This window comes from Thalassophryne amazonica, chromosome 21 (genome assembly GCF_902500255.1).
Source record: "Thalassophryne amazonica chromosome 21, fThaAma1.1, whole genome shotgun sequence".
In the NCBI taxonomy this organism is placed as follows: Eukaryota; Metazoa; Chordata; class Actinopteri; order Batrachoidiformes; family Batrachoididae; genus Thalassophryne; species Thalassophryne amazonica.
In genome coordinates, this window is record NC_047123.1 from 26,873,731 (window position 1) to 26,882,351 (window position 8,621).

Genomic DNA, 8,621 nt, shown 5'->3' on the forward strand with positions numbered 1-8,621 from the left:
AGTCAGAACAAGATCTAAGGTATGATTAAAGTGGTGGGTGAACTTGAAGGTGCAGTTGAAGGTGCTATATTTTTTCTTTTTGAATTTTTATGCTTAAATAGATTTTTGCTGGTTATTGGTGGTCTGGGAGCAGGCACCGTCTCTACGGGGATGGGGTAATGAGGGGATGGCAGGGGGAGAGAAGCTGCAGAGAGGTGTGTAAGACTACAACTCTGCTTCGTGGTCCCAACCCCGGATAATTACGGTTTGGAGGATTTAAGAAAATTGGCCAGATTTCTAGAAATGAGAGCTGCTCCATCCAAAGTGGGATGGATGCCGTCTCTCCTAACAAGACCAGGTTTTCCCCAGAAGCTTTGCCAATTATCTATGAAGCCCACCTCATTTTTTGGACACCACTCAGACAGCCAGCAATTCAGGGAGAACATGCAGCTAAACATGTCACTCCCGGTCCGATTGGGGAGAGGCCCAGAGAAAAGTCTGACATTGTTTTTGCAAAGTTACACACCGATTCAATGTTAATTTTAGTGACCTCTGATTGGCGTAACCGGGTGTCATTACTGCCGACGTGAATTACAATGTTACCAAATTTACGCTTAGCCTTAGCCAGCAGTTTCAAATTTCCTTCAATGTCGCCTGCTCTGGCCCCCCGGAAGACAATTGACTGGTTGCTGGTGTCGCTAACTTCACATTTCTCAAAACAGAGTCGCCAGTAACCAGAGTTTGTTCCTCGGCGGGTGTGTCGCCGAGTGGGGAAAAACGGTTAGAGATGTGAACGGCTTGGCGGTGTACACGGGGCTTCTTAGGACTACGCTTCCTCCTCACAGTCACCCAGCCGGCCTGCTTTCCCGGCTGCTCGGGATCTGCTGGAGGGGAACTAACGGCGGCTAAGCTACCTTGGTCCGCACCGACTACAGGGGCCTGGCTAGCTGTAGGATTTTCCAAGGTGCGGAGCCGAGTCTCCAATTCGCCCAGCCTGGCCTCCAAAGCTACAAATAAGCTACACTTATTACAAGTACCATTACTGCTAAAGCAGGCTGAGGAATAACTAAACATTTCACACCCAGAGCAGAAAAGTGCGGGAGAGACGGGAGAAGCCACCATGCTAAACCGGCTAAGCGCTAGTAGCTGCGCTAAGCTAGCGGATTCCTAAAAACACACAAAGTGAATAATGTGTAAATAATTTAGAGGTGATTCAGCAGAGGGAGTGCTTTAGTTAAGGCACGTGAAGATTACACTGTGAAACAAATCATTATCTAGTTAACTAGATCAATCTAACTGTGCAGATTAAACAGCTAACAGATACAGCAAAACACCGCTGTGCTCCGGAACAGGAAGTGATACAATACCGCAGTGAGAGCCAACCACTAGTAGAGGCAGTAGAGGGATGTGACACTACCTGTAGCTTTAAAAAGTCTGCATTTTACAGGTGTATTTCTGCAGCTGCAAATGTGTTTTGTGCAAATGGCGCATGCTGGCTCCCAACGCCTTTCATCTCGCTTCTATGCAGTAGTTCAGCAGGACACTCTCGTGCGCGGTCTCTTTCTCTAAAGAGACATCCGGCTATGACATAATTGCCCAGTGTGCATGAGAGCATGAGAGCTCTGCAGCATGTCTGACCTCATATGGATTCGAGCTCAGTGACCTACTGTACACTGTTGCCAGGTAGAAAGCTATATCTGAAACAGCTTTAAGACAGTGACTTAAAATAAGTCTCTGCACTGGATGATTATCATTGCAGTGCAGCACTGAATCATTTTATGAAACCATTCTTTCATTTTGGCTCAAACATATCTAGACAGTGGGTCATTTGGTCCATGTATCATTTAAAGAGTTCCAAAACCCTTCAACCTTATTTGAAGCAAATAATTTTCTGTTTCAAGAGATTTGAAACAGCAACTCATTATCTGAAGAAACTGTTCTGTTGAATACTTTAAATATTTTAAATTTGCATCATTTCCTGAAGCAATAGTGCCATTCAGTGTTTCAAGCATTTTGTGTGTCAATTTACTGTATTACTGTTTTGAGGATTTTGAAATATGGAATCATTTTCTGAAGCAATTGCTTCATTTGTTTCAATTATTTCAAACCAGGTAATTATTTTATGAGGCAATTGGTTGATTTTGTGTTTGGATTTTGAAACAATCTATCATAACTGAGGTGATTCATTTTCTTTGCTTCGCAAACATTTACGTACTGAAGCAATTGTCATTAATTGTTTCAATCTTATAGTTGTTGAAGGGTTATTAAATGCTGAATGTTTTGTTTTTAAAGCAATTGCTTCAGTTGTTTCCCTCATTCCACTGAAACATTTTGTTTCCAGTGTTACCATTGAAGTCGTTCAGTAATGTGTTCTGCATTTTCAAAACAGAACCACTCTCCGAATCAGTCATTTCATTTCATGGTTGGAGTGTTTTGAAACAATCACTCGGAATTATTTGCTGAAAATGACGAGTGTTCAAGTGTTTTGAACATAATTCGAAGAGTTCTGATGGGATTTGAAACAAATGTGGTATAATATTGAGGGTGACAGATTTTGTCTTACATTATTCAGTGGATATAGTAAGACAGAATTTCATTGAAGTCAAAGGTTAATGAGTCAAAGGACAAAGTGGTGTGTGATTTAGAAAAAAATTAATTGGTCAAATTTTGGGTCCAAGACAAATGTACAGGGGTTAGTCTGAGGATTTAGTTAAAGTATACATATGGTTACTATTAAACACTAATATGAAATCATTCAACAACTTTCTGTTGGTCATATGACATTTGACCTTGAGTGACCTTGAAAGGTCAAACTCAAAGTCATAGCTATTCATGTAGAACAGTTTTAAGCCAATATGGATTAAACAAGCATTACTCAAGGATCATCTAGATCAATTTTGGACATTCTCATGATCAAATTCATCAAGGCTTCACATTTTCTGGGACTGTGAATTTGTGGATGTTCAGTTTTTGAAGGAAAATCACATGAAACAAAGAGACAAACTTGCACTGCATTTTGCATTCCTGGGCAGAAAGCGAAAATAAAATGTTTCATGATTCACTGACACACATTTCCAAAGAGCCTGGTGGATTTCGCCGGTGGAAACATAACCACTCGTGCACGCCGTCACCCCTGGATCAGAATGCCAAAAAGCAGAGTGGCGAGACTGCGCCTTTAAATTCCCTGACCCACTTTACCCGCATGGGGCTGGCTGGCAGGGAGCGCTCGTGCACGCTGCCTGACTTGAATAATTGGGACTGCAAGGTGAATGTGAGGAGAATGGTAAAAGACGGGAGCTCCCCCCAGCATAGTCCTCGCACCTCTGCCAGTCATGTTGCACCACGATGTCTGATTGTGAATGAAGTGGGTTTATGACCCAGCAGACGCTGCTGGAAATTCCCCCTTTTTTTTTGCCACTCGCTTCATTTTGATCCTTATAGGCTCCAGATTTCACCTTTATCCTTATAGGGGTTTTGTTCAAAATCCCATCTCCCTCATGAGTAGAATGATCCATCACGCCCACATTTCGGAGGATGTTGTGCAGAGCAGACAGAGGATAGAAAAATACAGCAAAAGGGTGTTTGTGATGGAAAATGATGGGATGTGGATGGCAGCAGCAGCAACACACCATCTTTGACTCCAGTGTTGTGGATCCCAGTGGCACCATCAAGCAAATGCTGGAGCAAAGTTCACACTACTGCGCACAGTTCAGTCATTCACATGACAAGTACCTCAGCCACGTAGCATCACTTATTATGAGACAGAAATAGTTGGGAGCAAGATTTTCTTCAGTGCAATCTTATAGGTAAAGCAATTCTTGATGAAATGTTACGACATAACAAAGCAAATTTTTTTATGGTTCAGGATCTTATAGACGAGAAGAGCTTCCTCCCATCTAGATCAGGTTTGGGCTTTGATTTTGGTGTCAAATTACCACCAACAGAAATATTTATCATCTGCAGCCTCAGTAAGATAAAGCAGAGTGACACTTCACTTGGTTCACAGCAGGTGTTTCCACTCATTTGCATAAAAAATGTTGAATTGGGGAAAACTTGGGGTCCTTGTGTAATTTCAGTCTGCAATCTACTCAAAGATTTCTGACATACAAAGAAGGATCATTTCATATTCCATTCAAACAGGTATTTCTGGCCATTTCCAGGAGGAATTTGCACTTGGATCAAAGCGCAGCTTGGGGTCACTGAGTAATTTAAAACATGCAGTCTGCTCTCTGCCCCAGACTTAATGTGATACAGTGATGAGACATTTCATCTTCTGTCAAAAAAGGAATTTCTGGGCTTTTCCAGGAAGAATTTTCATTGACATCAAATAGTAACTTGGGGTCACTGAGTAATTTAAAACCCACAATCTACTCTCTAGACCCAGACTTAATGAGATTCAGTGATGAGACATTTCATCTTCTGTCAAAAAAAAGGAATTTCTGGGCTTTTCTAGGAAGAATTTTCATTGACATCAAATAGTAACTTGGGGTCACTGAGTAATTCAAAGCCCACAATCTACTCTCTAGCCTCAGACTTAATGAGATTCAGTAAAGAGACATTTCATCTTCAGCCAAAAAAATAATTTCTGGGCTCTTCTGGGTAGAATCTTTATTGAAATCAAATAGTAACTTGGGGTCACAGAGAAATTTAAGACCCACAATCTGCTTTCTAGCCTCAGAGTTAATGAGTTGCACTGAGGGATCTTTTCATCTTCCATCATAAAAAGGAATTTCTAGACTTTCCTGGAAGAATTTTCATTGGGACAAAATGTAACCTGGGGTCACTGAGTAATTTAAAGGCCACAATCTACATTCTAGAGTCAGTGTTAATAAGGTCCAATGAAGGGTCATTTCATCCTCCATCAAAACATGCACTTCTACCTATTTCCAGGGAAAATGCTCATATTGGCTCAAATAGTAACTTGGGGTCACAGACTAATTTAAAGACCATAATATGTGTTCTATTTTCAGAGTTAAATTGTAACTTGGGGTTGTTTAGTAACTTGAGACAAACTCTCTGGTCTCAGTGGTTATTGAGACCTGATAAGATTTCTTGTAAATCATTCCAAATCAACCAAATTTTGGTCATAGCATCAGATGTCTTGAATTTCTCCCCCTCAGGGGTTGAAATTTTAAATTATTTGCAGACAGCATAAATTTTGATCGTATTAGCAATATCAGATTATATGAATCCCTTATCTAAATGCTAAGGAATAAAATTATATTGGTGCCACAAAAAATTATTTTTATGACTTAAATCTTAAAACAAAAAACAGTGACACTATACCTTTAATAATTAACACCAAATAATTTGAAACCAAATTGCACAAGCAGGCATTCCTGAGATATGACTGAAGGTTAATATTTAATGGTCTGTAACACCCACTCATTTCTGTCCATCCGCCTACACTCATTTGACTGAGTTTCATACCTCATTGCCTGTGTTAAAATAATATTTGTTTGAGCCATAAAAACAATTTCTCTCATTTTATTTTCTACTTCATTTTAGCCTGTAACTTTTTTCTCGACGCATATCTTTGGTTGGATTGTTGGGCTGAATATGAGTGCTGTTCTTTATTATTCTGCAAGGAAACAATGTCCAGTCTTCCTTTTATAAATATTAAATAATGTGCGTGTGCTGCACGTTCACAACCTGCATATGTACAATGTGTGTAAAAAAAAACCAAAGCACATCATGTGGAAAATCATATTAAATTCACTACACTGAGTGCATGCAAGATTTTAGCAGTCCAAGCAAAAATGTTTCAACTTTTCCATTTCAAGCATATCCTTGTTGCTAAGGTTGATCATTCCACTAATATCTTAGATTAACCTTTGGATATTTACTGGAGCCCCTCTCACAGATTTGGGGTCACAGCCCCATAAAGTTCATGTTAACACACTGGGACCACTTCACCTTCCAAACCTGTTTCAGTCTGTCGTCATTCGTGCCTTCTTCTGAATGAGATTGCTCCATCCATCATCAACGCCTACCTCTACTCTTTGTAAACTATCTCACTGTCCCCTTACATGGGTGTCAAAAATGACGGGGACCTTGTGGTCCTCGTATCCAACAGGAACCCTAAACAGAAGATGGCTAAACAAGAAGTCCTCAATAGCGGATCAGGTGAAGGAGGTGATGGTTTGTAACCCAACAGCTGTGAAGGCAGATGAAGGCTGCAGAAGGTCCTCAGTGAACCAGACTTAGGATCTGTCAAGGGCCATGTGTTTGTCAGAGTGCAATGACATGAGATGATCTTCCCTGTTATGGAGGGATTGCCAAGGTTTGGCCTGAAAATCTACAGTACTGGTATGGATGTAGATGTCTTAGGTTTGTCTTTCTAAAGTGGAGATATGGTGTCTCCCATTTGGACTTTGGAGATCCTATACTATAATATATCCCAGACTCTTGCCAAACATCTTGTTACTATATGATGTATTGTTTCAGGAACATGTTTGTACACTTTAGGCTCTTGTTCCTGTCTTGTGTGGTGGACCAGCCCTTTCTAGCCATCAGTTGGACTTCTCAATGTGACCCGCTTCTACTAATTCATGGTACACCAAGAGTTTATCTTTCCATAAGGCCTTCTCTTATTAATCCTAGTCTTCTGCTGCTTGACATCATTGATTAGGTAGACCATGGGCCAGCCATGTTTTCAGGATGATTATGGTGACGAAACACCACTATGGTGGTCATCCCAAGGTGGTAAATACATCAATGTAGCGGTCAAAGAAGGATGACACAGGGATCACGATACCACATTATTTACCTGTTCCTAAAGATTCCAAAAAGGTATAGTTTGGGCTATCCATGACTGAATACTCTGGAGTTACGTGGTAAAAACAGCAATTACAACTGAAAACAGGCAGCAAAAAGTCATTGTGATAAAAGCGAGGCAATCCGTCTTCGAACACGTTATGATCGTGCCCGTTAAATTTTACCTGACCTACACCTTGAATGCTACTGGTTAATCTGGGCCCCATGCATGCGCACACATGCAACCAGCACCATCCAACTTAATCCAGATGACTCAGACAAGAGCAACAAAGCCAGTTGTCTTCAGAATCAATCAGTTCCTTAATGTGGTGCTTTTGGTGCAGCTCACACTGGCGCTTAGTTGATTGCATTCTTCCACTAAGAGTGTTAATCAGCAAAGGATCAGCATCCCGAAGAGGAAACATCTGATGCCCATTTTCTTCAAACCATGTAGATCAAACAGGCACACAGTCTTTTTGTCTCACTCCTGGCTTCTGCATCTATGTTACTTCAGCAGTGCAATTTCATTTACTGATGGGCAATCAGTGCTTCATCTCTTCACATGTTCTCACTCTCTCTGGGGAATAACTGTATGTAATTGGACTGGACATTCTGTGGCCCTGATGTGCAAAAAACATCATCACACCAACAACTAATATAAATACAACAAATATTCTAACGTTTCTTGAGTTGTCTGAAATAGTATTGTATTTTAACTTTTTGCCAAAATTTGTTTCTTAATTTGGTTTTGCAAATTTGTTTCCCCAAATATATAGGGTTTTTTTTTCCTTTCTGGTTTTGATAGTTTTTCCAAAAAGTAGTATTATTTTTTCTTTGTTAATTTGTTTCTCATCAACTTATTGTGTTTTTGACCTTTTGGTGCTTTTTTTTTTCTTTACAAAATGTTGCTGTGGGGATTTGAGAATGGGCAGATAGTGGAGAGCTTGATTTATTTATTTAATCTTTAATTAATATTTCAGTTGAGTTAAAAAAAATCACTGCATTGTGTTTTTGGTGTTTATTTATTTTCTGATTTTATTTTATTTTAATTTTTGTCTTCTCATAAGTGTTTCTTGATAGTTTTCCAATTTTTTATTTAACAAATTGTCCAAAATGTGGCTTATTTTTAATTTCTGAAGTGTTGATGTGATTTTACTCTGTCATGATGTTGCCTTGTTTTACACCTCACAGCCACCATATTTTCATTCTGAGCACACCAAATGCATAATGTGAACACACATACACATGACCTTCATCTTCACCTCATCCCCAAATGCTGCAGATTGACTCCAATCTGACATGTGTGTTGTGACTGACCTTCTCAGCATCTCTTCACCCTGACAAATAACTGGGAAAAAAAATCAAGCATAAACAAAAGCAGACGCTAAATGTTTGAAAATGAGCTGGAGCAGAGGGTGCCTGTTGTACAAAATAGGGATCAGAGGGTTTAGACCTCAGAGAGTTTATGCAAAAACATACAGACAGGGCATTATTTCTTCCACCCACCTTCTCCAGCACAGGAATTGCAAACAGCTGGTTGCCATGCTACAGATTTGCACGCACCAATCAGTTGAAATTTTACTGGGGTCTGCAAAAGAGGGTGATGTGAGAGGAGATTTAACATGCATTCTGCTGGGAACAGTAAATCCTTGCCCAAATATCACTGGGTTATTTGAAATAACACATGTCTGGTTTATTTTTGTCTCACTAATTACAATGCTTCTTTGTTGAAGGGCAACTGAGGTGGAACACTCACAGAATACCAAAGCTTTAATGCTTTAATCTTTTAGATTTGATTCAGAATTAGTACCTGCTGTAATTACACGGAACAGTTTAATAAACCATAATTCTATGCCAGGGTCTTTTTTTCAGCTTTTGGCTGAATC